The sequence below is a fragment of the Rutidosis leptorrhynchoides genome, chromosome 6 (assembly GCF_046630445.1).
Source record: "Rutidosis leptorrhynchoides isolate AG116_Rl617_1_P2 chromosome 6, CSIRO_AGI_Rlap_v1, whole genome shotgun sequence".
Classification (NCBI taxonomy): domain Eukaryota; kingdom Viridiplantae; phylum Streptophyta; class Magnoliopsida; order Asterales; family Asteraceae; genus Rutidosis; species Rutidosis leptorrhynchoides.
Window position 1 is genome coordinate 337,598,471 of NC_092338.1, and position 21,672 is coordinate 337,620,142.

Genomic DNA, 21,672 nt, shown 5'->3' on the forward strand with positions numbered 1-21,672 from the left:
GAGAAAGGTTTAGTAAGAGAGAGTTTGTTTCGAAGAAGAAGCTTGATTCCTTCAAATCAAGAACTCATCTTGGTGATTCTTCCACCTGGCTGCATTTAGGTGATTTTGGTAAGCTTCAAATCCGAATTTCATTATCTAATTTGAGATTTATATAGGATTTGAGTTATTTGGTGATGATAAGCCCATATATCTTTATAATTTGGGTATATAGTAGCTAGTAGTTGAGTCTCGAAACCCTTGAATGTGAGTTTGGGGTGGGTGACGAATTGGTCATGTTAGGGTGTCACACTGCCATTTTTTTATATACGTTGCGGAAGCATTATATTAATTAAACCATTTTTATTTAGACAAACTTGATATATACAAACCAAATGTAACTTGCAACGATCATTAAGTTATTACAAATAGGTGCCACGTGATGTTACAACAAAATATAGTTTTAAATGGGAAAAGACACATCATAGTTCTTCGTAGTCAAACATAACATCACCATGCCCATCTTCTCCCAAAAACACTATCTACAGAAGCTAACAACCTGCAGGGAGGAGATGGAGGGGAATTAACACGAAGCTAAGTGAGTGCAACTAAATACATGCAATAGTGCATAACAGCAGTTACACTAATCATGTCATCACATCTAACACAAACATCACCCAAAGTACAGTCTACAGAGACTTCGGTGGTCCGTCCGAACCCACAACCACCAGTTGATCGGACTAGGGCTTACCAAAAGTTCCTCGCAAACCCATGAATATATAAATCATCCACATGTGACGAACGCATCATCCAAACATATATAAACGTGGATGTTGGCCACCTCATGAGGAACTCAACCTGCAGGCTTATCTCTCCTACCTAGGTCACCACACGATAGGGACAAACTGGGCTCCAACACACAAGGCATCACATAACAAATAGTCATCACAGAGCCATAACTAACTAGCAATAATAACATGTTAATCTCGACAACATAGGCAATCATAGAATAACAACCTATTCTATATCAATCTCCAGTTATTCCAACTCACCAAATACAGGCAATAGAAGGTTCTCAGAGGTCTAATCTTTTTGAGCCTTCTCTCCGTCTTTATCACCTGAGCAAAGATAACACAAGTCAGTAACTTTATCTCACGGTTAGTGATGATACTATTGAATCATTAACAACAAGGTATATATCTAACGACCCATTACAAAGCTACATTTTCATTCAACCGAATGGTTTAACACGTCTGATAGGTCAGATCATGATGAGAATCGAAGATACAAGAGATAGAAAGAGATTCGGGTGAACAGTTAACAGATTCGGTATTGGAGAGTTTCGGTATATTACAATTCCACAGCTTCTTAAACTAGTTTACAATGCAATGACTATTTAATTAGGACTACTTAGGTTCCTTATATAGCCCTCTTCTAAGGAACCATCTATTAAGCTTGTTTCACAATAACACTATACACCTTTGGGGTCCTAACAATCCCCCCTTAGCGTTAATTGTGAAAAATAAATGTAATCCTACTTTGTAATCTTGAGAGGTCCAAATGTGGCTTTCCATCTTATACATGCAGGATTAGAGAATTCGACTTGATTGTCTGAAATCTTCTTGGTTGGTTTCCAGGTAACCCACGCTTTCCTTGGATCCTCTTCAAGTAAAGGATATTCATTCATTTCCTTGAAAAACCTTCGTTTCCTTTGGCCTCGAAGAATCTCAAATTGTCTGGCATGGATCCGGAGCTTTAGACGATCTTTGATGTGTTTAATGAATTCTCCAAGACCCATTTTCATGTCAATACCATCAAAATTGCTTTGACAGAACTTGAGATACTTCAGTGCAGCTTTGAGTGTTCCATCAGAATATTTGTTCAGCTCATTTGTTCTGATGAACACCTTCTCCTTTTGAGAATTAACAAACATAAAACCTTCGGGTTCAAATAACGTCTGAAACATTCTCATGTTCTCCCCTAAATATTGATCTGGACAAGTTATCCGAATCTTTTTCCTATTAGCTTCGAGACCGATTTGAAAGTCTTCACGTCTCATAGGTTCTATTGTCTCCATCATGTATCTCTTTACCGCTTCCAACGCCTGAGTTTTAGCAAAAGGACGTATGGCAAGAATACTGAGATAGTTGTAGATGTGAATGATATCAAACATGTCGAGATTTGGAAAATCTGCTTCTGTGAACTTGTACTCCTTGTCATCTTCTCTTATAATATGGAACTGACTTATGAAGTCTTTCTTCATACTGATCTCTACTCCCACTCGAGTAATATCTTACACCTCTGTCAATCGATGTTTCCGTTGTAACCACAAGTCATCTTCATTTCTGTTAATATGTTTCCTCCACATAAAACGATACCAATTTCTTTCATCAGGCGGAAGAATTTGTGAGCCAATGTAAGTAAATCTTTCACTTCTTGGAGTTTCGTTAATGCGGAAGATCTTATAAGCATTCTCTTCAATCAATGTTTTTCTTAATGTAATAAAATCATGTTCAACTCCCAACTGCAGTCGTTTTTGCTGATTCTTGAAGAATAAACCGTTGTTGAACTTAAACCACGAATTAACCGTGGAGCTTGATGTTGTTGCATCAGAAATTGAACTCTCATTCGCATTAGTCGAATTTGAACTTGATGATGTTGATTGATCAGTAAGATTTGTCGGGTTTTCTGTTGGAGCATTATCATCTTCAATATGATCAAAGATATCATCTATGTTAGGATTTTCATATTGACCGTCACCATCTTCATCAGTAGAATCCTCCTCATCATCACTTTCAATAATAGGATCAGGATTCCCTTCATCAACAATCTCTACATCGTCAGGAATAGCAGATAAAGAAGATAGTATACTCAGAACAACATCCATCATCATCAGTTTCTTCAAGATAGAAGTCACTTAAATTCAAATCCTCATCAACCTGTCCGCCATCAACTTCAGTTTGAATTGTTTCAATAATTGGAATAATCACTTGCTCAGACTCTACATTCTCAATCACATCATCATGAGTTTGCATCGCCTCAGATTCAACATTAACCGTTTGAGCTTGTGAAGTTGAAGCAGACCTTACACCGCCAATCCTAATGGAAATGTTCATGATATCGGCTAAAAAGTTACGTTTTTACCCCCGATATTAGCCCCATTTATGATAAAGTACTTGATTTTATCATCTAAATAAGCATTTATTTGTTTCATTTGGTAGATTATGTCATTACAAAGGCTATGTTTCAAGAATCACTAAAAATGGATGAAAAACGAGGAAAAACGAGCAAAACCGGCGAAGACGATTAACTCGCGTTTAAATAACTTATTTTATAATTTTTGGAAAGGTTTCTTTACTTAATCTCATGTTGTAGGATATTTAATTACGAACGCGTGGGCACAAGAATGGTCAAAAACGGAGCTAAAACGAAGATTCTAGAGCGAAAACGGTGAAAGACAAGGTACGATCCAACAAACGGCTTGCCAAACGACTTGCCAAACGGCTTGCCATAAGGAAAAATGGCCTGCAAGCAAACGGGCACCAAAAACGGCTTGCCTTGGCAAATGGGCATAAAAAACGGCCTTGGCAAACGGCCTGCCAAACGGCTTGCCAAGGGTTTTTCAGCCATTTAATTATAATTTTGCCACCAAGCATTTCCTATAAATGGGGGTTTCATCCCACCATTTTAACACACACCATTCTTCACTTCTCTCTCTAAATATCTCTCTATAGTCGCTCTCTAGTGATCTATAGGATATTAGTTTTCTCTCTACTTTCTTTATCTAGATTCTAGAGAGAGAAAAGTACAAAGATTAGGAAAATAATTATCTCTCTATTGTCGCTCTCTAGTGATCAATAGGAGATTAGTATGTAGTTAGTAGTAGAATCTATCGAGCATTGTAACACTACGGATATTATGAAGAAATACAAGTGTTATTCTGCAGACATCATTCGGTAATATCTATCCTTTCTTTTATTAATTTATTATAATATTCTTAATTGATGTTTGTGATTTATTAATATTAGAAATGCTTGTTGCCATGATGTGTGAGTAATTACTTGATTGTTTGCCATGATTTAATAATGTTAGTTAGGGATATTTATCGTTTCGTACTCGCTTTCTGTCTATGATATTAAACCTCGTTATTATCGTCCTTCCACCAATAAACGTGATTAAAACCTTTTATAAAGACGACAATTATAAGGTAATTAATTATCTATGTTTATACATTGGTCAAGGTATGAACCCATCGGAAATACTATAAAGTACATGGGGAATTACTGTAGGACCAGATCAAGATATTGGTCAAGAGTATAAGACTCGAGGAAATACTGTTGCAACAGTAGAGTACAATGTTGATGTACTATAGGACCACTTGGGCATGGTCAAGGTTAGAAGCTATGGAACCACTATAAGTCTAGTACATGGTGGATAACTAAGGGATTTATTGGGTAGATTTAAGTAAGGGCTGGTTTAAATCATAAATGGGAATTTAACACACTACAATATAAACTAAGCTTATAAATCTTTAAGGATGACTGAGAACTATCAGAGGTTCTAATTTGTCTACAAACCTTTAGATTTTACCAAACCATTGACAGAAAGGAATTCGAAACACAATCTTAGCCACTTACTTGGGTGATACACTAAGGTGTTAAGAAAGGTTGGATATTATCTATATAAGGCTATGCTACTTTATTCGTGCGCCCAAGGTATGCATTGCATCCAAGATGAGCCACTTATATCCTTAAACCAGATAAAGCGTCGGGAGTTGAGCATAGTCCATCAAATCAGAATCTTCAAAGTCTAGTTCCTCGTGACATGCTAATCTAGAAACCACTTAGTAAGGAATCTAGTGTTCACACCAAGGTATATCTATCCAAAGAGTGTCTAATATTCATCCCGATACTACGTTATCTTAAATCATGGTGAACCACGTCTTCTCTGTCCTTAGTTGTTTCATGTTAGCTAGCTTATTTTAATTATATTGCTTTAATATTTTAAATACAATTATAAATCAAATCAACCCAACCCAAATATTGCCTTTACACAATTTGATATTCCGGATAAAGTGGTGTCTAGAATAAACCGGTTGGACTTGGTTGTTGGATTTTCCGAACAGTCGCCAATTTATTGGGACCAAAAGGATCCTGCCTCTCTACACAAGGTGTACCTGGCCACTAGTCTTGAATACTGAATTGTGTACAAACCCAATCTTAATTACTAAATAATCTGAATAAGCTCCGTTTCAAATTCGACCGCTCAAGGAACGACCCTAGGCCATATTTTCCCTTGCTAACCCATATGAAGGAATAATAGATTTAGGCCTAGCATATATAAATTAAACAATCAACTTCTTCTGTTGATATCCTGAATTGACGTTTTGTGACCTAACGACACCGCATAAATAAACCGTCCAATTCGGGCATATCATGGGAGTAGTTAAATTTTTTGGCGCCACTGCCGGGGAGCGATAGTACGATTTGGAGCCTACTTAGATTATTTAATTTTTAAGAGACCCTTTTGACTGAGACTAGCTTTGTCAGAAGTTACTAGTTTACCGTAGTTAGGTTAGATAATATTAGCTTAATTTAGATTAATTAAAAGTTTAAAATGGACTTCCTTATTAGTGAACCTTTAGGATGGTTTAACCTACTTAGACCGCTAAGAATTCTTCCGACACATCCTTTCTTCAATCTGATATCATACATTGTACCCATCCGACGAGATCCACACTTACCTATCTATAGTTCAACGATGGCCACATGCATCACTCTCGCTGACATCACCAAACCCTCGTTAGAAGGACGAGGAGGATCGATACTCTATACAGAGGTTAACGAAGCGTCTTTTGTGCTTAAGCATAGCATCATACAACTCATTAACAACCATTGCTAGTTCCACGGCTTACCAATTGACAATCCCAAGTCTCACTTAGATAGATTTCTCTCCTTATCCAACTCATATAAGCAAAACGGGGTTGAACAAGATGTAGTTCGTCTGTATCTATTCCCCTATTCCTTAACTCTTCATGCAAAAACCTGGTTCGAGGGGTTAGAACCTAACTCTATCACCTCATGGGAGGAAATGGCAACAACTTTCTTAATCAAGTACTTTCTCTTATAAAAACAAATCAGACTTAGGAATGATATCGTAAACTTTCAACAAGCATACGATGAATCACTCTACACTGCATGGGAAAGATTCAAACATTTGCTTCGAAGATGCCCGAACCACCGTCTTGAGAGCTCTGATCAGATTTTAACCTTCTACAAAGGTCTAAATCAGAACAACCAGTCTACCCTTGATGCTGTTTTACAAGGTAACTTCATGAAATTCACCGCAGACGAGGCCTGGAGATTGATTGAGGAGATGAGTATGTACCATCGCGATTGGAACATGGAAGAGCACATTTCATCAGCAACACCGCTTTCCGCCTCCGATCCTATCGAAAATAAAAGCATCAAATTTCTCTCGGACAAAATAGAAAACCTCACCAAAGAAGTTGGAGAGCTAAAGAAACTCCTGCAACATGTGTCTCAAGTACAATTATGCCAGAATTGTACTGACCCACATCCGGCCAAGGTATACGAGGCTGAATGTGAGGACTCTATTGTCTACTCCGATAAGATCCTAAATCATCCACAAAACCCACCCACTAAACCCACTACTCCACCAGAGACAAGTCCAGATGATGTGCTACTACGAATCATCAACATGATCACAGCAAGAAAAGATGCAACTGACTTAGTCATGACTAATCACTTGAGTAGTCTTGAAAATCAAATAAGCCAGCTAAATCAACGTCTTGATTCTCTAGGTTATCCTAAAAATGACTCAAAGGTGGCACATAGCCAACCTTCAGTTTCTTCTAAGGAGAAAAAACTAACTAATACCCGTTCGGTAGTAGTCATTGAGTCATCACCTAAACCTACCAGGAAAACACCCATTCCATTCCAGGGCCGTCTCAAGCAAAGACATAACAAGATGAAATCTTTCAAGCTTGACGGTAAATTTTTGGACACTGTGTCTAAAAATTCTCATAGTAAGAAGTATTTTAGGAAACTGCTATCAACCAAGGATAAGGTACCCGAAGTACCCAATGTCCCGCTGAACGCGGATTGTTCATCTATTCTTTTAAACACTCTTCCTAAAAAACTAGGGGATACCGAACGATTTACCCTTCCTTTTTCTATCTACCAATCTGGTACTATCTATTCTCTCACTGACCTTGGTGCCAACATCAATCTCATGCCCTACTCACTTCCAAAGACTCGAAATTGGAAATCTTAACCCTACCAAAATGAGCATCCAGCTAGCTGACCAATCCACTAGATATCCTAAGGGAATTGCTGAGAACGTCATGGTTAAGGTCGATAAATTCCTCTTTCCGACCAACTTTGTGGTTATGGACTATAAAGAAGACATGAAAACCCCAATCATCTTAGGAAGGCCTTTCATGAATACAACCAAAGCGATCGTTGACGTTTATTCACGGACTATCACCTTGAGAGCCCGTGGAGAAGAAGTCACTTTCTCGATCGATGAGTCTGTATGTCCTTCTGATGGGAACGCCGAAGTAAATACCATCTCCACTAGGAAAGTCACATTCTATGCTGAGAATGAAGAGAAGAAGATAGAAGTAGAAGACAAGAAGAATAACCACTCCACACCAACCCAATCTTCACTCCTACCTTATTTTGATCTTTTAATGACTAGAGAGGATTTCGTTCTAGAAGAACTCTCTGAACCAATTATACTTGAAACTCCCGACCAGAGTGACGAGGAGGTGGATGAAGAAATTGAAATAGAAAGCCCGGATGAGAAGAAAGAGATGGATGATTCTAGCACCGAAGTAGTTGTTAATGTTGTTATCATATTGGAGACGTCAATGGACATCGTCCCACCTCCATGCCCAAAGTAGAACATTACGACCAACCAGAAGTCATTTAGAAGAAAGACGGGTTTTGCGTCAGGGCTACCCTATAAACCATCACTTAAATACATAATGACATACACATCATGGAGTGATGAGGACCCGTTTGACCAACCTATACAAATTAAGAAGGTAAAACAAGATGATAGCTTTGTTATACCTCAAGTTAAACAAAGCGTTCACTTCAAACCACCTTCTCCTATCATTGGACATACCTTATTCTATGACCACTCCAATCCCATTGGTATGTTCCAATATTACCTCTTGTGTCTACTAATGGATACAAGGGAGCCGCCTAGATTTCTTGAAAAATAAGGCTAGAGTCAGGCTAGTGACTCGAACAAAAACAAGCGCTTCTCGGGAGGCAACCCGCGTGTTTATTTTTCTATAGCTTTAGTAGTAGTTAGATTAGGATAATTAGATTAATTGAATAAGTGAAAAGTGAAATTTAAAATAAAATTTTCAACGTTTCTTAGGATGAATTCACTTCTTCATCTTGTCTTGAGCTTAAATGCATTATTTGCTACAATATTTTAAAAGTCCTAAAATTAAAGGCAATCAACACTTTAAGTGTGGGATTAAGCTTTTTAGTCATATATTGATTTGTTGAATTTTCAAACCATCAAGTTTTCAAATAACTTTTTCATCAAAACGCAAATCAGTGAGTCTATGGCCTAAAGCTTAATCACCTGTCTAGGTTTGATCTTTTCCCTTTTTATAAGTAATAGACAGTTATTGATGCCTGTGGAGGAGACTCTATGAATAATGATGAAAAGACAAGGAAACTCGTTGATTATTTCATTGCAAGTTATTGGTGGATGGTGTATGGAGGATGAGAACGCCATAATGAGGTCAAGTACACTTCAAAAAGACCAATTTGGATCCAGCGGAAGATGGTTCTGACTCAGTCTACCTTCAGATCCTCAGCTCACAACCGCACCCAAGGGGAGTAATTCGTTTCTTTCTCGTCGTTTGTTTATTTTGTTCGTTATATCCTTAAACTATACCCTATCCTAAACTTATCACTAAGTGTGGGATTCCAACCCAATATTGAGCTTAGATACATTTTTCGACATGTTCAAACTCTAAGTGTGGGATTTTAGCTCCCTAAAATCTAAGAATGAACATTAGGGACAATGTCCCTCTAAGTGTGGGATAGCGGTGTAGTACACCGTAATTAGCTAGGGGATGATCGAAAAATGTTCTTAATTTAAAATTTTACTAAGCTTTTCGAGTATACCTACTATTTAGATTCTTTGTCCTCAACATAAATTTTTCAAAATTTTTGACTAAATGATACTTTCTGAAAAAGTACTTTTGAAAATCAAGCTTGTTTGTTCTAAAATTAAGACAAATGAGGACATAAATCTTCTTAAGGATGAACCGATTCTCTAAAAGAGCATTGCATGACTAGGCATTATCGACCCAATATAATTGTTGTGAGGCACCCCAAAAAATGGCTCAATAAGCATTCATTTTAATGCTTCACTATTTTTTCCGTTGAGAGTGCTGATGTTAGCATTTAGAGTTAGAACTTGACCTTGACATAGATTTCGAGGCCAATGGTTAGTAAGCGCCATGCGTGGTGTAGGTGCGATACTCCTTCCGAAATCATTCTGAATGTAGAAGACAAAAACCATCCGTTTCCGTTTCCACTCCACGCATTTAAACCGACCAACTCACATCAAAGAGTTGATGAATCAGAAAATACTCACACCCAAATACACAATCAAATACGTTACCCTTTCCATCCTCTTTCCTTTCTCATTTTTAAAATCTAGATATTCAAAGAGATAGATCGACCAAGTTTACTTCAAACACTTGTTGAAAAATTCTGAAATTCCAGAATGTTTTTGATAGGTCATAAAAAGTCCTATTTCTGGTGAAATACCTTTCTCTCTGGGTACAAGAAGAAATAGACAAAGTTATGAAGATGGGATATGCAAAAAAAAAAAAAAAAATGATGAGCAAAGTCTCAAAAATAAAGAAGAGAAAAGTCTTCATTTAAAAGTATAAATCCCTCAAGAAAATGAAGATTGTGACCCAGGAGGATTGCAGAAAAGAAGCAAAGTCTTCGCTGAAAATCAGTACCCTCTAAAGGAACTCTTCAACAAAAATAGAGTACCATCTTTCCTAGAAAAAGTATATCCTCATTGAAACCGAAATCTATCGAATCTCTCTAAATTTAAATGATTCGAAATCACCCTTTTCGCCATATCAAAACCTTCACTTTTTTTCGCAAACCAACCTTTAAAACCGTTCTTCCTCTTGAAGAATGATTATGGAGAAGATCAGTGCCGTCCTTATCTAACCGGTGGAGATTTGATTCTTGGTCAAGCCTATGACAATACTTGCAGCATGACTGACTATGAGCGAATTCATAGATTGATAGGGAACCTCAAACACTTAAGTGATTTCAGTGACTCGTGTAAGGAAGCCAATGTCATGTAACCTCCCCTTATGCTTGCAGAGATAGTTTCTACCCCTTTTAGAAGACGGTTTGTCCGATTTTGCTCTTATAATATATAACAAGCCACTTGAATAATAGAACAGAAACTTCAGAAGCATCCTTGAAGTCAAAATAAAAGAAAGGTTTGCTTGAGAACAAGCAAAGTCTAAAGTGTGGGATATTTGATATCGGCTAAAAAGTCACGTTTTTACCCCCGATATTAGCCCCATTTATGATAAAGTAATTGAATTTATCATCTAAATAAGCATTTATTTATTCATGTGGTAGATTATGTCATTACAAAGGCTATGATTCAAGAATCACTAAAAACGGATGAAAAACGAGGAAAAACGAGGAAAACTGGCTAAGACGATTAACTCGCGTTTAAATAACTAATTTTATAATTTTTGGAAAAGTTTATTTACTTAATCTCATGTTGTAGGATATTTAATTACGAACGCGTGGGCGCAAGAATCGTAAAAAATGGAGCTAAAACGAAGATTCTAGAGCGAAAACGGTGAAAGACAAGTTACGATCCAGCAAACGGCTTGCCATAAGGAAAAACGGCCTGCCAGCAAACGGGCACCTAAAACGACTTGCCTTGGCAAACGGGCATAAAAAACGGCTTACCAAACGGCCTGCCAAACGGCCTGCTAGGAGTTTTTCAGCCATTTAATTACAATTTTGCCACCAAGCATTTCCTATAAATGGAGGTTTCATCCCACCATTTCAACTCACACCATTCTTCACTTCTCTCTCTAAATATCTCTCTATAGTCGCTCTCTAGTGATCTATAGGAGATTAGTTCTCTTTACTTTCTCTCTCTAGATTCTAGAGAGAGAAAAGTACAGAGATTAAGAAAATAATTATCTCTCTATTGTCGCTCTCTAGTGATCAATAGGAAATTAGTATGTAGTTAGTAGTAGAAGCTATCGAGCATTTTAACGCTACGGATATTATGAAGAAATACAAGTGTTATTCTGCAGACATTATTTGGTAATATCTATCCTTTCTTTTATTAATTTATTATAATATTCTTAATTGATGTTTGTGATTTAGTAATATTAGAAATGCTTGTTGCCATGATGTGTGATTAATTGCTTGATTGTTTGCCATAATTTAATAATGTTAGTTAGGGATGATTATCGTTTCGTACTCGCTTTCTGTCTATGATATTAAACCTCGTTATTATCGTCATTCCACCAATAAACGTGATTAAAACTTTTTATAAAGTCGACAATTATAAGGTAATTAATTATCTGTGTTTATATATTGGTCAAGGTATGAATCCATTGGAAATACTATAAAGTACATGGGGAATTACTGTAGGACCAGATCAAGACATTGGTTAAGAGTATAAGACTCGAGTAAATACTGTTGCAACAGTAGAGTACAGTGTTGATGTACTATAGGACCACTACTCATGGTCAAGGTTAGAAGCTATGGAACCACTATAAGTCTAGTACATGGTGGATAACTAAGGGATTTATTAGGTAGATTTAAGTAAGGGCTGGTTTAAATCATAAATGGGAATTTAACGCACTATAATACAAACTAAGCTTATAATCTTTAAGGATGACTGAGAACTATCAGAGGTTCTAATTTGTCTACAAACCTTTAGATTTTATCAAACCATTAACAGAAAGGAATTCGAAACACAATCTTAGCCACTTACTTGGGTGATACACTAAGGTGTTAAGAAAGGTTGGATATTATCTATATAAGGCTACGCTACTTTATTCGTGCGCCCAAGGTATGCATTGCCTCCAAGATGGGTCGCTTATATCCTTAAACCGGATAAAGCATCGGGAGTTGAGCATAGTCTATCCGAACAAAATCTTCAAAGCCTAGTTCCTCATGACATGCTAATCGGATAAAGATGTGGTATTATACTTATATGTGGGTTGATACATACTACTATTCAGATTGTCCCCTTTGGATGAAGGTTGACTAAAAATCGGAGTTGTAACCGGTGAAGAATCTCTTGGGTCACTCACCTCCATTATATGTCTCATGGGACTCTGACGGAGTAGAAGAACTACCCGTCAGTTTAGCTCTCGCAGAGATATTTGTATCTCTGACTCCTGAAGTCATAAATGTATCATGAGGTGATACATTTCTTTTAGTTACACACTCAATACCTAGACCTTGTATTTCAAGATCCGGATGATAAGTGGTTTGGAACAAAGGATCAATTTCTTGAACCAGAGGAACAGTCTGCTGGAAGTCTGATAAATTTCCTGAAGGAATATCATGTTGACTCATTTCCATGGGACGTGACAGATCTCCCTCATCAATATAAGCCGGACCTCCAGGACCTGTTGTACGCTGAGGCACTACAACATCACTAGGATGAAGTATATCAAGAGAATTTCTAGCCAATATACAGGGTGCCTTTTCAAGGTTTTTCGGCTCCCCTTCGGCCGTTCTGGACTTCAATGATCGAGTTTCCTCAATCGATTGAGTCAACGCAGACTTTACTGCAGAGGAAGACTTTATTTCCTTTCTAGATTCCGAAGCATCTCTTTGGGCGGGATTTATTCTTAAATCCTTTTTAGAGTGGATGGGCTTAGTGGTCTTTTTACCATCCTTGCATTCAACTCTGTTAGCTTGCCTACCTTAGCTATCACTTCATTTAGTGTAGGGCTTACTATTATTATTGGATGTGATACAGAAATAGGTGAAGGAATCTTAGAAGGCTCTAAGTCTTGGTCTGTATCACTAATAGGTTTAGTAACAGTTTGGTGAAAGATAGGAGTCGAAGTCCTAGATCTAGTTACACGTTGAGTTGGCGGAGTCTGAATCATCTCATCAAGTATATAATGTGTCTTCTTCTTTATTTGTTCGGGAGATGATTCAGTTGCTGATGCATCATGTTCACTCCCTTCTAGTGTAGTTGAAATGGTAGTTGCATCCCTAGTTGGACTAGGTTCTCTGATCCTCATGGGTTATGTTGTTCGGGTGACCCATGGGCGTTTGAGGTTTACCCTAAGTGAGGATTCAGCTGGTCCAGGTTGCTTACTAGGATCCACTCTAACCTCTAGGGTTGGAACCACAGATGGTTCAACTTGTTCTTGTTGTACTGGGTTCGAAAGAGGTATACCTACAGTTGAAAATTATGGGTGCATCCTAGCATCCAAAGGATTAGCTAGCCTCACCAACCATTATGGTATAGGTGCTGTGAACATGTTATCAGACAAATTCGAAGTGTTTATATTCACCTCTACAAATCTCACCATTCTCATACCATGAGAATCTGGAATAGGTATGTTGGCATTCCCACAAGACGTTAGTGCATCATGTATAAATATGCAGAAAAACCTTTCACAAGGAATGTATGTATTCCTTGTTTTATCAACTTGTGCTTGAACCAAATCCCATAGGAGTTCAGCATAGTTTGGATTTTCAACTCTGGTGAAAGAGTAGAACAACCTCAGCATCGGGATAGTCATGCTGTCAGAACCCTTGGGTGTCATCAGAAGACACCTATTTATGATCGAGAAGATCATACCACCTGTAGTGTAAGAATTTCTTTTGAAATCTAGCATTAGTGATAGTGGTGTCTCCATTGTATCCCAGATTAAAGATTGAGTTCATCATAGTAATGTTGGAAGGAAATGCATGAGCATTGTTGATATCGGCTAAAAAGTCACATTTTCACCCCGGTATTGAGGCCCAAAAACATAAAGTGTAACACCCCATTTTTCCTTATATATGATCCAAAGGTACGTATTTAAACCTTGTGAACATTTAACATTAACCGTGGTCAATTGTAGTTGGTTTCAACGTTGGAAATTGGACTAAACTGGAAAACTATCGCGTTTAAAGGCACTGTATCGCGATCTGGTGCATTACGTAACGCGATGGAGTTGGTTGATACACGACACCCTGAGAAACCCCACTCCTGACCACTTTATCACGTTTGGTTTATATTATCGCATTTGAGAGGTCGTGGAACGTGACAGGTCGTCGTGAAAAGAGACACGTGACCTGAACCTGATTTCCAGCTCATTTTTAGTGGGATATTTTGGGGGTGTTTTGGTCATTTCGCATTATGGACGGGTTATAAGCCCCAAATCTGGTCCCAGCCTTATCTCATTCTCATTTCCCTCATCTCCTCTCATTTTCCAATCCCTAGTGAGAGAAAGTGAGTTTTAGAAAAAGAAAGTGGGTTTTGAGGAAGAAGAAGGTTGATTCGGGTTAAGGCGCAAGAATTAAAGTTGTTCTACTCATCAACGGCATAATTTTGGTGGCATTGGTAAGTCTCAAATTTGAATTTCATCTTTATAATTTGATATTCAAGTTAGGGTTTTGAGCTTGTTAGTTGTAAAACCCATTTAGATGATGAAGTGGGTTTATGGTGACTAGTTATTGTTGATACTTGGCGAGTTTCGTGTTGGTTGATGTTTTGGCCATGATTAGGCTTTGATTTGGGTATAATCACTAGTGTTAGTGATTATGGAAGTATTGGAACCAATTTGGGTGTATTTGGGTTGACTAATTTTGAAATGGGTCAAAATTAGGGTTTAGGTGTCAATTTGGGCAAGATAAGTGTTTAACACTTTTGATTTGGTTTAATTGGTGTATTAGGACCATTTTCACTTGTGTTAGTGATTATTGGTTAGTTTGGGCGCGATTTGTGCTTGGTAGTGCATTCGGGTCATAATTGCACTAAGAGTCAATTTAGGTTGGTTTGTAAATCCACCCTAATTGTGTTGTTTGTTATGTGATAAATGGATAGGTACTTTCTATTGGCGATTGCGGATTGTGGTTTTGCATCCATCATGATTTCAAGGTGAGTGTCAATATACTATATGCATATGTATGTATAGGATGAGTGCGGGTTGGGTGAAGTGATCCTCGGCTATAGAGGTCACTTCACATATAGGTGGATTGATGGACTTGCGTAATAGGTCCAATTGGCACGATTGTGCGTTTTGGTTGACCACCTTTGGCGAGGTGCACACTTCGTGTGTACGTTATCACATGGGCTTGTGATGTGGAGTTATATAACCCCGATGGCGAAGGGTTGGTATTGAGTTGCGGTTGAGTAACCCCGATGATGTGGATTCATATAATCCCGGGACCATGGGTTTGATTTGGGAGGTGAATCACGTGTGGTGCGGATTCACGATGACGCGTGTAGATTCGGTCATCTTATTGAGGTAGTGGTCACGTGTGGTACGGATTCATTAAGGCTCGTGTAGTTTCGGCCAACCTCGATGTTGTAATGGTAGTCGCATGTGGTGCGGATTTACTAAGGCTCGTGTAGTTCGGCCAATCTTCTTTTAGTATTGGGTTAAGGGGTTAACCTCGGGTGGTTTACGCATTGTTGTATATATATTGTCGTATTGTTGTGTTGTAGCTAACCCTCCGGGTGTAGCTTGATGGCGTTGTACATATCATTGTTGGTGTACTTACATTGTTGATATATTAGCTTGTTGTATAGTGATCGTACGGTATGCTTAGATTAGCTTGCCTTTATGCTTGGACTCCGGTATATGCTATTTGATTATTGTTGTGTGGCGTGTCCATTTTATGCATATATATGTATGTAGTATATTCTCACTCACTAAGCGTTAGCTTACCCTCTCGTTGACTTTATTTTTATAGGTTCGCATGATGGCGGCAATGGTAAGTACCGGGACTAATGAGCTAGCTTGTGATGCTTAAAAGACTTGGCTTTTGGATTTCATAGGATTGGGTAGACCGTTCCCAATCACCATGCTCGGTCTTTTTGTTGGAAAACTTATTAGTGTCTTTTGGTTATGTCAAACGGGTCTTGGGTTGTATGCCCGTTTTGTGTTTCAACTTATGTAATAAATGTTTTAAAGTCGATTAAACTTACTATTGTAATGAAGATGTTTTTGGAAACATAATTGGGACCTAAATGTTGTAAATACTATTATGTTAAAATGAAAAAAAAATATATGGGTCAACGACGGGTTGGGTCGTTTCATAAAGTTCCAAGTTTTATCGCCAAAATACTCGCTTTGTCGGTTAAAAATGAAGATCAAGTAATTACGAAGCCGGTGCAAAAAGAATCAAGATAATTGGAGCTAAAACGAAGATTCTAGAGCGAAAATGGTGAAAGACAAGTTACGACCCCGAAAACCAAGTTACGATCCCGGTAACGAGCAAAATGATCCAAGCAAAACAGCAAACTAGGGTGCCATACGGCCTGCCAACATCAAAAACGCCTTCCAGCAAAACGGCTTGGGCTAACGGCTTGCCTGGAAAATGGCCTGGCCATACGGCTTGCCACACGGCCTGCCAGCCGTATCCCATCCAAAACCAAGTCTATTTAAAGGGCATTTGTCATCCATTTTTACACACACTTCAATTCACTTCTCTCTCTCTCTCTTTCTACAATATTAGTCATACTTTCAAGGTCTTCGAATCCGTGCGAGAAACCTAGTACCCGGAGAAGAACATCGATGATTGTATTAGGAGCGGTATGGAGTTTGAAGTTGTCACTTTTGTATTCAGAACTCGTTTAATCTATTGGTACTTCTACCCTTTGTCTTTATATAATGTCTTTCATTATTACAATTTGTGATATTGTTACCATGATTAGCGAGTAGTTATGTTTAGTGTATGCTATAATGTAGTTAGTTATAATGCCGAAATAATATTATGGATTGTGTATGTTGTCAAGATGCTTTCCGATTATGCTTTAAAGTCAATCGCTTTTCCAACTAATAGAACGTAGTTATCGGCTCTATTATTAGGAAGTCGCGAACCGCGATTCAGAGTACACTATTTGTGTCACCCCTTAGTAAGAGAAGTCTCTCGGATACAACGTAAGTTTGACTGAGGCACACCGGTTGTAGTAAGTCCACCGAGCCTTGGATTCCGACTGAGGACTCTTTCTTAGTGAAACATCTAACTATGCCCATAGTACATTGTCGGTCCTAGACCATGCTAGTGTAGTCACCAAGCATATAAACTTCGTACGTGCATGCTGAAGCACAACGGTTGTTGTAAGTTGTACCTCTGATAAGTAAGGCCATGGAACCCGGTCAATGCTGATTAGTGTAGTGACCCGAACTTTTCCATGATTATTCCATGATTATATATTAAATGAAAACTATATTTGCATGATTAAATGTTTCCAACATGTTAAGCAATCAAACTTGTTAAGACCTGATTATTTGAAATGAGTTTCATGTAGACAATTGACCACCCAAGTTGACCGGCGATTTACGAACGTTAAAACTTGTAAAAACTATATGTTGATATATATGGACATATATGTAATGATTATCGTTGTGACGACATTTTAAAGTATATATATCATATCAAGATATATTCATTGTTGGTGATTTGTGTCACCAATATGATTTAATTGTAATGGGATTAATTTGTTAACCAAAATAACCTTGTTAAATATCGAACAAGCTTGGGGAAAGTGTGGAGTGCACAATTGTTTATATAATATCTTTTGGGTTAATATCACTTTATTAAAAATGTGTTAAAAATTTGATTTTAAGATTTCAACAACATTAAATAAGATCGTTAACTAAGACACATATCAAAGTACTTCTACTTAGCAAAAATGCTTACAATTACATTTCCATTCATTTTTCATCAACAATTCTACTCGTAGGTGGATTGAATTGTTAAATGATTACGACTTTGAGATTCGTTACCACCCGAGGAAGGCAAATGTAGTAGCCGACGCCTTGAGCAGAAAGGACAGAGAACCCATTCGGGTAAAAGTTATGAATATAATGATTCACAATAACCTTACTACTCAAATAAAGGAGGCACAACAAGGAGTTTTAAAAGAGGGAAATTTAAAGAATGAAATACCCAAAGGATCGGAGAAGCATCTTAATATTCGGGAAGACGGAACTCGGTATAGGGCTGAAAGGATTTGGGTACCAAAATTTGGAGATATGAGAGAAATGGTACTTAGAGAAGCTCATAAAACTAGATACTCAATACATCCTGAAACGGGGAAGATGTACAAGGATCTCAAGAAACATTTTTGGTGGCCGGGTATGAAAGCCGATGTTGCTAAATACGTAGGAGAGTGTTTGACGTGTTCTAAGGTCAACACTTCCAACAGCTTGAAATTTCGGGACGAAATTTATTTAACGGGTAGGTACTGTAGTGACCCGAACTTTTCCATGATTATTCCATGATTATATATTAAATGAAAACTATATTTGCATGATTAAATGTTTCCAACATGTTAAGCAATCAAACTTGTTAAGACTTGACTATTTGAAATGAGTTTCATGTAGACAATTGACCACCCAAGTTGACCGGCGATTCACGAACGTTAAAACTTGTAAAAACTATATGTTGATATATATGGACATATATGTAATGATTATCGTTGTAATGACATTTTAAAGTATATATATATCATATCAAGATATATTCATTGTTGGTGATTTGTGTCACCAATATGATTTAATTGTAATGGGATTAATTTGTTAACCAAAATAACCTTGTTAAATATCGAACAAGCTTGGGGAAAGTGTGGAGTGCACAATTGTTTCAACAACATTAAATAAGATCGTTAACTAAGACACATATCAAAGTACTTCTACTTAGTAAAAATTCTTACAATTACATTTCCATTCATTTTTCATCAACAATTCTACTCGTAGTCATTCAGTATTTGTACCCATATTATACACAGCTGCTAGACGTACTTACTATGAGTATATACCAATAGGAACTAGCATGGGATTCCACTCTTGATTATGTCATGCATGACTAATCAAATTTAACTTCTACCATGAATTAGTCAACTAACTAGAGCTCCTTTTAACCCCACTCACCACTCATCATTCACCACTCACCAATCAATCCATTTCACTTTCAATTCTCTTTCTAATTCTCTCTAAACACACACACACCCACACACACACACACTTAGGAACAAAATTTCCAGTAAACTAATCATCATCTTCATCAAAAATTACTTCAAGAATCAAGCTATAATCATCATAGGAAGAACACTTCAAGCACACTTCGAAAATCCTTTCAAGTTTGCTAGTTTACTTTTAATCTTGCAAATCCATTCCAAGTAATCATCTAAGATCAAGAAACCTTTGTTAATTCAGTAGGTTATCTTTCTTATTCAAGGTAATACTCATATCCAAACTTTGATTTGATTTCTATAACTATAAACTATCTTGATTCGAGTAATAATCTTACAAGAAATTGTTTTCGTGTCATGATTCTGCTTCAAGAACTTCCAAGCCATCAAAGATCCATTCAAGCTCAAGATTATTTTTATCATTTCCAGTAGGTTTACCTACTATACTTGAGGTAGTAATGATGTTCGTAACATCATTTGATTCATATATAAATAACTATCTTATTCGAAGATTTGAAAACGTAATCACTAGAATATAGTTTAGTTAATTCTAAACTTGTTCGCAAACAAAGTTAATCCTTCTAACTTGACTTTTAAAATCAACTAAACACATGCTGTATATCTAAATGATATGCTAACTTAATGATTTAAAATCGGAAAACACGAAAAACACCGGAAAACCGGACATACGCCGTCGTAGTAACACCGCGGGCTGTTTTGGGTTTGATAATTAAAAACTATGATAAAATTTGATTTAAAAGTTGTTCTTTTGGGAAAATAATTTTTCTTATGAACATGAAACTATATCCAAAAATCATGGTTAAACTCAAAGTGGAAGTATGTTTTTCAAAATGGTCATCAAGACGACTGAAATGACTACCTCTTGCAAAAATGACTTGTAACTTATATTTCCGTCTATAAACCTATAATTTTTCTATTTAGATTCATAAAATAGAGTTCAATATTAAACCATAACAATTTGATTCACTCAAAACGGTTTTAAAACGAAGAAGTTATGGGTAAAACAAGATTGGATATTTTTTGATTGTTGTAGCTACGGGAAATATTGTAACAATTCTATAAAAATCATATTCTAGCTAACTTATATTGTATTATACATGTATTCTAATATATTATGTAATCTTGGGATACCATAGACACGTATGCAAATGTTTTGACATATCATATCGACCCATGTATATATATTATTTGGAACAACCATAGACACTCTATATGCAGTAATGTTGGAGTTAGCTATACAGGGTTGAGGTTGATTCCAAAAATATATATGCTTTGAGTTGTGATCTAGCCTGAGACGTGTATACACTGGGTCGTGGATTGATCCAAGATAATATATATCGATTTATTTCTGTACATCTAACTATGGACAACTAGTTGTAGGTTATTAACGAGGACAACTGACTTAATAAGCTTAAAACATTAAAACGTATTAAAAAATGTTGTAAATATATTTTGAACATACTTTGATATATATGTACATATTTGTTATAGGTTCGTGAATTGACCAGTGGCCAAGTCTTACTTCCCGACGAAGTAAAAATCTGTGAAAGTGAGTTATAGTCCCACTTTTAAAATCTAATATTTTGGGATGAGAATACATGCAACTTTATAAATGTTTTACGAAATAGACACAAGTAAATGAAACTACATTATATGGGTGAATGATCGAAGCCGGATATGCCCCTTTTAGCTTGGTAGCCTAAGAATTTGGGAACAGACCCCCAAATTGACGCGAATCCTAAAGATAGATCTATCGGGACCAACAAGCCCCATTCTGGAATTTGGAATGCTTTAGTACTTCGAAATTATCATGTCCAATGGGTGTCCCGGAATGATGGGGATATTCTATATGCATCTTGTTAATGTCGGTTACCAGGTGTTCACCATATGAATGATTTTTATCTCTATGTATGGGATGTATTGAAATATGAAATCTTGTGGTCTATTATTATGATTTGATAATATATAGGTTAAACCTATAACTCACCAACATTTTTGTTAACGTTTTAAGCATTTTTATTCTCAGGTGATTATTAAGAGCTTCCGCTGTTGCATACTAAAATAAGGACAAGATTTAGAGTCCATGCTTGTATGATATTGTGTAAAAACTGCATTCAAGAAACTTATTTTTGATTTAATATATTCTTATTGTAAACCATTATGTAATGGTCGTGTGTAAACAGTATATTTTAGATTATCATTATTTGATAATCTACGTAATGCTTTTTAAACCTTTATCGATAAAATAAAGGTTATGCTTGTTTTAAAAAATGAATGCAGTCTTTGAAAAACGTCTCATATAGAGGTCAAAACCTCGCGACGAAATCAATTAATATGAAACGTTTATAATCAATATGAACGGGACATTTCAATTAGTACACTTCACCATAACATGGTCTCAAGCATTGCATCCTGCTTGAGGGATTCTTAGATAATTAAGGAACTATT

At 36.8% G+C, this 21,672-nt stretch overlaps 1 non-coding gene across 1 annotated transcript; it reads right to left on the reverse strand.

The window, feature by feature from the left end:
- Window positions 1-6,114: 6,114 nt before the first annotated feature.
- Window positions 6,115-6,221, reverse strand: LOC139856438 (small nucleolar RNA R71). Its single transcript, XR_011761921.1, has one exon. It is a non-coding gene; the product is annotated as a small nucleolar RNA R71 (small nucleolar RNA).
- Window positions 6,222-21,672: the final 15,451 nt, after the last annotated feature.